This window comes from Amblyomma maculatum, chromosome 9 (genome assembly GCF_055883805.1).
Source record: "Amblyomma maculatum isolate TAMU_Amacu chromosome 9, ASM5588380v1, whole genome shotgun sequence".
NCBI lineage: Eukaryota > Metazoa > Arthropoda > Arachnida > Ixodida > Ixodidae > Amblyomma > Amblyomma maculatum.
This window is the reverse complement of record NC_139352.1, coordinates 35,781,521-35,788,861: the sequence shown is the minus strand read 5'-3', so window position 1 is coordinate 35,788,861 and position 7,341 is coordinate 35,781,521.

The following is a 7,341-nucleotide window of genomic DNA, read 5'->3' as shown; positions in this document are numbered from 1 at the left end:
TTTTAGTCATAACGGCTACACAGAAACAAACTGAAGACAGAGGCTGGACATACTCGGAGAATAAGCTCCCCTTTTTTTGTTTTTCCGTATTGTCCTTCCGGCTTCAAAAAGATTACGCTGGAAAACTAACTAGCTCAGCATCAGCCCCTTGATGACTTTTTTCTATTGTTAGTGGCATTTTCCTTTTCTGTGTTGCTGCATGCCTTTCCGGCTTTTAGAAAGAATGCTAGTTAACAAAATGGATTGATTTCAGCCTCCTCTTAACTTTCTGTAATGGATTAAGGCCAATTTGGCATGTTTTTTGCTGTCTTGTCTGTTGCAAAATTAATTTTGCTGTTTGCATTTGTTTCCAAATGTAGTTGCATTTTTGTCAAAATGTAGTTCCATTTTTGTCAACATGCCTTAAAAATCAAAAGAACTTTATAATTCTAAAAGAAATTTTGTTTCTCTCAGCCCATCTTGCTGCATGTTTCAAAACACAGTTTGTCACAAGACTTTCTGAACAGTGTTTCCCCTTTTAAGGCACCATGCACACAGCTGCGCATGCGAGTTTGTATCAATTAGAGACTAAATTCATGGAAAATGGATTCACAAATCAAACAAGGTGGTATTAGGAGCAGGAATGTTTCAAACTGAACTCGAGGTAGATCCTTAGCCAACGTTTTGGTCAGTCAGGCGGCTATTGTGCGTATATTTCAAATCAAAAACATTTTGCATATTTCTAGACATGCGACTGATAAACAAAAAAAAAGTAGCAAAAGCCGGTACTGAGCCATAAATACATATGGTGACTGGCATATTTGCCTCAACACAGTCGAAACGTTACTAAGTTTCTCCCGAGATGTCCTTGCGCTGCGTAAAAAATTCGCGAAAAAAATCAATAACAAAACAAAAAGGCTGCTTTGCAGTGTGTAGCGCTAAAGCAGATGACAATCTGCTGGCACCATTGCCACCAACCATGCACTCAGCCAATCAGTGATTAGAGTCCCATGGCAGCGAGGGACCACAGTACCGGTTCTTCTGGCATCGGTGCACGCCGTTGGTCTATCTAATTCGACTTGTTTTTGAGCCCACCGTTTCACCAAAAGGTGAAACTGGCTCAGCACAAGATTTTCTCCAACCATTATGATCTTGCTACTAGTGTCAGTGACCAACGTCACTCGTATTCCTGCACATTCATTCTATACCAGCTGCAGCTTTAATTTGCGTATCTTGCAGAGTGACCGTGGGGCTTTAATTTGTGCCACTAGTGTTTTCTGTGGGTTAGCTGCAACAGCCAGCAGTACACAAGGGGGGTTGGGGATGTTCCCCTCCATATCTATACTCTGAGCTCGGTAGTAATACTTCATGCACCATCACAAAGCATTAAACAAGCAACCGAAAATTATGTCTACACTTCTTTAACGTGTGTTAAGAAGTCCCTTGAAATTAGACTACCAGCAATGCTGTAGCGTTCACAGAAGAATTTAGCAGCACAAGCATAAGGTTCAAGAGAATGTGCACAAGATACAAAAGAGAAATGTGCTGCTCATTGATGTGAGCTACAAAGTAATGATGGTGCATGAGTGCATCAAGGTTCCAAGTTTGAATCAGCCAAGTCAAAATAGTCAATAGCTTTTGGTGAAACTTAATGTTTAGGTATTCAGTCTAGAAGCAAGCATTCTGCCTGCTCCCAGTCTGCACCAAACTGTTGCTCAAGTCAGCTGGATTATTTTAAGCACCTATACATGTTTTTGCTAGTTGTCTTGTCTTGTCAGAGATTAGTGTGTACTGTCAGCCAGGGCCCGTGTTCGAGTTTGCGTCATTATCGAAAGCATCGCTATCTCACGTGACCTCGAGTCGTGATTGGTGGAAACGCTGGAGCGTGATGTTACCACCTCTTCCGGTTCCGTAGTGTTAACACCCGGTACCGGCGTTTCGACCAATCAGATGACTCAAGGCCACATGAAATAGCGACACTTCGATAATGACGCACACTCGGAATACGGGCCCAAATGGCGTCTAATGACCGGGCCACTCACATACTCGGATGCTACAAGGAGGCCATCCACTGCAGACACATTCCCCAGAGAACGAAAGAGACAACAAGAGAGCGTGAGGAGCAAAACGAGCGGTGGCGGGGAGTCGAGAAAGATACAGAGAAGCGAATGGACGTATTGGTGTGCCGAGCCACGTTCAAGAGTGTTGCGACTATTCAAAACTCTCACGACACTCAATAAATGAGTTTTACCCCATCAGTGAGTGTCCACTAACGGTACTCAGCAAAGCGTTGAATGTTAAATAAAAAGGAATGATATTGAATATTTTTGGACGGTGGGAAAAGAAAATTGCAGTTATTAAAAAGGTTTAACACTAGAAACATGCTCCAAAACTCTCGTTTTATTGCTTCAAAATGGCTTCATTCCTGCTTCCCGAGCTGCTCCAAAAGGCTCGAGCCTGCATCCACCCCAGACTTTTGAACTGTTGACCATTATATATCGCTGGCAGTACATGTAAACTTTTGATGCACACATCCCTCACGATTCCATATTAGCTACTGTACAAGCTCGCGACGCTGTACTGACCTAACTTACCTGTCCCATTAGCACCATATCCAACACCAGGCAAGTGTCATTTGACGCCACATGCTTGACCTCTTCTCCCCACTCATCACGTGTCATCAGTGCCACACAAACATATGCATTCGCAAGCTAATTTATTGTTCAAAGAAGTTGAGACACAAAATTGGTGCTAGTGTAATTTTGCTGTGGAGCTGTGCATTTGACATCAGTAAACATCAAACACAACATTGAATTTGCCAGCACAAGTAATTTTGTATTTGATTTTCTTGCGAAAGCTACACTGTGCTAGGTTTCCAAGCTGTCAGCGTGGCACTGTGGCCGTTGCAAAGCAACTGTCACATGGTATAGACTGAGAGCTGGGCCAAGAGTTGGAGGAGGAAAGAAAAAAGAAGAGGGAAAAAAGAATAAAAGGAACAAGAAGTAAAAGAAGAGGAAGACGGCAGATACCTCGGTAGTTGGTAGAGGCAAATGACAACAGCGAGCTGCTAGGACAGAAGGGTCGTTCGAACGTTGTGACGGTGGCACATTAAATCCAGGTGTCCACAGAAAAATTCGCAACGACACATAACTTTCACTCTATCACTAGGTTCAAGCCATGCTTAAACCCCCACAATTTTTTATTTATTTATTGTGCAGTTTTGGTTTCAATTTGCTGAATGAAGGTTCTGAAATCACAAATGAGGGCAAAAATACTCGATGCTAAGCTGCTCTAAACTGACAGCAACTAGACAAAGAGCTAGTATATTGCAGTTTTTCTGGGCCTCATGTGACCCCGTACTCACTTGCAACATCAAAATAATCGTTCGGCACCCTGATAACGAAACCAGAACTGCATGGCAGAATAAATTCAATTATATATTACATACTCGGCACAGATGACCTTCACAGCTGTGATCCATGATTACTGATGTCTTGCATGGAATTCCAAAGCAGAAATACACAAAGGAAGATTTGGTATTTCTAGCCCTTTAACACTACCAACAGTGACCTTGCATATCCATGAATACCATTCGATTACTATTCCTTCACTCTTGTTTTTCACTAAATCATTCCTTGTTGCCAAAACTCAAACAAATAGTATTTATGTAGCTAAATTTCATGCTTTATCACTGTGGAACTCACTATAGTTAAAAAAATGTCGATATAAAATCTTTGATAGGCTTAATCTTTGCTTCAAATGTTGTACACTGCTAGACAATGCGTGATAAATGCTCTGGTACTCATACACATATGGTAAATAATTTATTGTCACATGATTCCGACTGAGCAACTTGAGTTCCAGCTTTCCAAAGCTGAGCAACGATGCTGTGACGTGAGAGCCAGAGAAGAACAGCAGCCTTGGTCAAGAGGGTCTAAAAAGCAATGGCTAATCACCTGTTGAGTCGTCTACTCTCTTATACACTCTTATACGTCTACTCTCATATCATGCGGACTAATACCTTTCGAAAGCTGGCTATGTGCATGATGAGTCAGTGCAGTGACGTGCTGAAAAAAAAAAATTACTTGTTTAGCTCTGGTTAACCCTAGTTGAATCGCGAAAGCAACGGCGGAAGCTTCTTTTGCCTGCTACATTATTCCCCTATTATGCCCTATCAGTGTAAGGTGCTACATTATTGGAGGCACTTAAGCTCATCCTTTATGGGTATGACGCAACGCGTAAGCTACCAGCCCACATATAAATTCATGCTTCAACAAAGCCACATGGACATGCCTGCGTGTCGTAGAGGTAACGAGAATGCAAACAGTTCTGACGGGCTGATTCTGATATTACCCTTCCATATGAAAGGCGCGACCCGAGTTGGCAGCTCCTGCCCGTGGCATAGGGGTAACGTGAAGTCGAAGTCACGGCAGTCTGATTTTTATATGACGAGACCGTAGCTACGCCTCTTCACGATGTAGCTGCGGCCACCTGAGGTCTCGCTTTAGCTGTCATAGTATTGCTCTCGCATAAAAACAAAAAGTGAACATGGGACGGCACAGTGTTCTCAAAAGGAGCGGTTTTCTTGGGTTGATCTGAGCCTGCATTTAGCTTTGTCAGAGTCTATGCCGATGCAGATTCGTGGTGGACGTCTAATGATCCATCCTCCTGCCTTATACACATTCTTCCAGTGTTGATATACCGAGGCACGCGTGTTGCTTATTTACAAACATCCAACATTTTCCAAAGTTCAGCTTCACAACATTGGGAACCTGCTTCGGTCACTGCATTGCCGGCACCGGAAGACGTCTCAGCACTGCAGAGTTGTAACCTGAACTGTAACCTGTAACCTGAAGCAGGTTACAGTAAAATAGCTTCCAAATGTCACATTACTGCGCTATGGTGCCACTATAGTATTCACCGATATCGTTTTTAACTTCATACGTTAATACATACTGCACTAGCAATGGGTCTCAATTGTGAGAAACTGACCAAATCTTTGGATCAAATTAAACATAATGTCTTTGTGTCTAACATTTGGCCATGGTTATATACACAGGAAGCCCGTAACATATTTTTACAGCCTCAAAATGTTAGTATTTCCACCCCTTCAAAGTGGAGTTGTATATCCACATTTGATGGCCTTTCATAAAATGTGCTCACTTAGCACCGCATGCTACTGTGCATGTGAGATAACAACGGCCCAAACTGCATTGCTTACTCGCGTCATGAACCCTGCTCCCAGTTCTGTCCCAGAGAAAAAAAAAAGAAGTTGTAGCAGTCGTTAGGGCACCCCACAGTTTTGCGCCATGCTTGCCGCAGTTCACAGCGCAGACTTTGGCAATGCACCAAGACGCTGCGCAGTGATAACATCACGGTGTGTTTATCTTCTGACGGTGAACTTAAAAGAGTGTCAAGGCACTGTGCACCTTTGAGAGGAGTGCTGCTGGTGGCTTGCTTGGCACCTGATTGTGCAAGCCTGGCGACCAGTGTGTTCATTTTATTATACCCCAAATAACACAGGCGTTGTCCACTGCATTGCTAAAAAATCATTAAAACGTGGTAGAAGCACATTTTGAAACAAACGATACTGACAACCGGGATTGTAATTGCGGCTAAACATATGCTTCCATTGGTGATTGATGAATGATGCATGAATGGAAGATGACGGACATATATGAAAACTAGAGTATTACAAAAAGAAGAAATTCTAATTTTTCCCTGTGTAATGAACCCTCCCCCCTAAGCTTGTTTGTTTTGTGCAACGTTACTAGAACAAACTCAGTTTCACAGCTCCGCCCGGAGAGGTGTCCCCGGTGGCGGTCGCGTGAACTAGCGGCGCTGCAGTTGACTCTTGCTCCTTGCCGGGCGCGTTGTCTGCTACACGCGGCACAGAAGCATAGAGCGCCCGGCATACACCTAGCTGTTACGTGCTGCCATTGCACTCTACACGGCTACAGTGCAGTTATGACTACATTATTACAGCTTTGGCTTTGAAGGCATACATTACCTCAGTGAAAGCTTTTGTGTGATGCGAAATTTATTGCCGCGAAACAACTGTGACAGCGTTGTCGACTTGCTCGCCAGAACCAGCGTTCTAGTAACGTTCTGCTCTTCAGTATCATTTCTTTTTATTACGCAATAGCGTGAGGCGCAAGTCATTTCATAAAAAAATATGACGTAGCCGCTCATTGCACAGCGCTCAGCGTGCTGTCATGCAATTTTTCTCTTCTTATTTAGCATCCACCTTCTTTTCCAGTTTCAGTCCAATTTGTGACGGGGATTCAAGCTGCCGTTCACTGTAAATATAGGGTGTGCGCCGAGAAGATGCGCCTTTACCCTAAAATAAAAAAAATATAGACGTACGCTTGGCCAACTACGTACCAGCCTTTAGTGCCTAAAATTGGCAGAATGAAGAGACGGCGTTAAAGGCGCTATCGCGTCCTCTCTTAAGACGCTTTTTGCTATAATTTTTTTTTACATCAGACCTCTTCATGCTGGGCTGCATGCTTTGCACTGTGGGCAATGAAGCCTATAGAAACGAATCGGAAGTCCATCATTTGTTCGTGTCACTCATAGACTCCCTCGAGATTAAAATGTGGGCACAAGCTCTGCACATAAGAGATATAACTTACTTCGAAGTGAAAAATTTCTGGTCTGCATTTAGAAAAGGAACTATATTCAAGTACTATCGTGATAGTTTGTGTAGCAAGGCTCTTTAGTTTCTTGCTGGCACATATTTCGAACAAAAAATGCATATTATATACCGAAGGAAAAGCACCCTAATAATCGTGCTGCCCCGTGTGTTTCGACAGCAATGCCAGTAGAGAACATGCAAGATTCCAAGAGCTTATCAATGTACATAATGCAAATTGGGCAGCTGAGCTGCACAAACGGATTTTGATTTGGATCATTTTGAGTTCGTCGCATTACCAGTAATTCGAAAGAAATTTAAGTATTTTCGCGACAAGGAAGTAGGCGAGCCATGAGGGAGAGGAATTTTGCTTGTTGAGAAGACTTTTGTCATTGAGCAGTTGATTGTCCCAACAATGACACACATACAAAAAGGATTATGCTGCCCACTCAAATATTTCCCAAAATAAGTATAACGGTCTCCTCTTTATTGCGTGTAACATTGCAATATTTGTCTATGTTGATGAAGTCAAGTTCTGGTTGTTTGCTGCATTTAATTAGCACTCGACATTAGTGTTGTTGACAATATTGCATTTTTCTCTTTTTCTTTCTTATTGCACTAATAAATAAATAACCTTTCGGTGCTGTAAATACCTTAAATATCCTATGTGCTTTAAAACTGCAGTCCAGTGCTAGTTTGAAATTACATTAACTTCCCCCACAAACAAT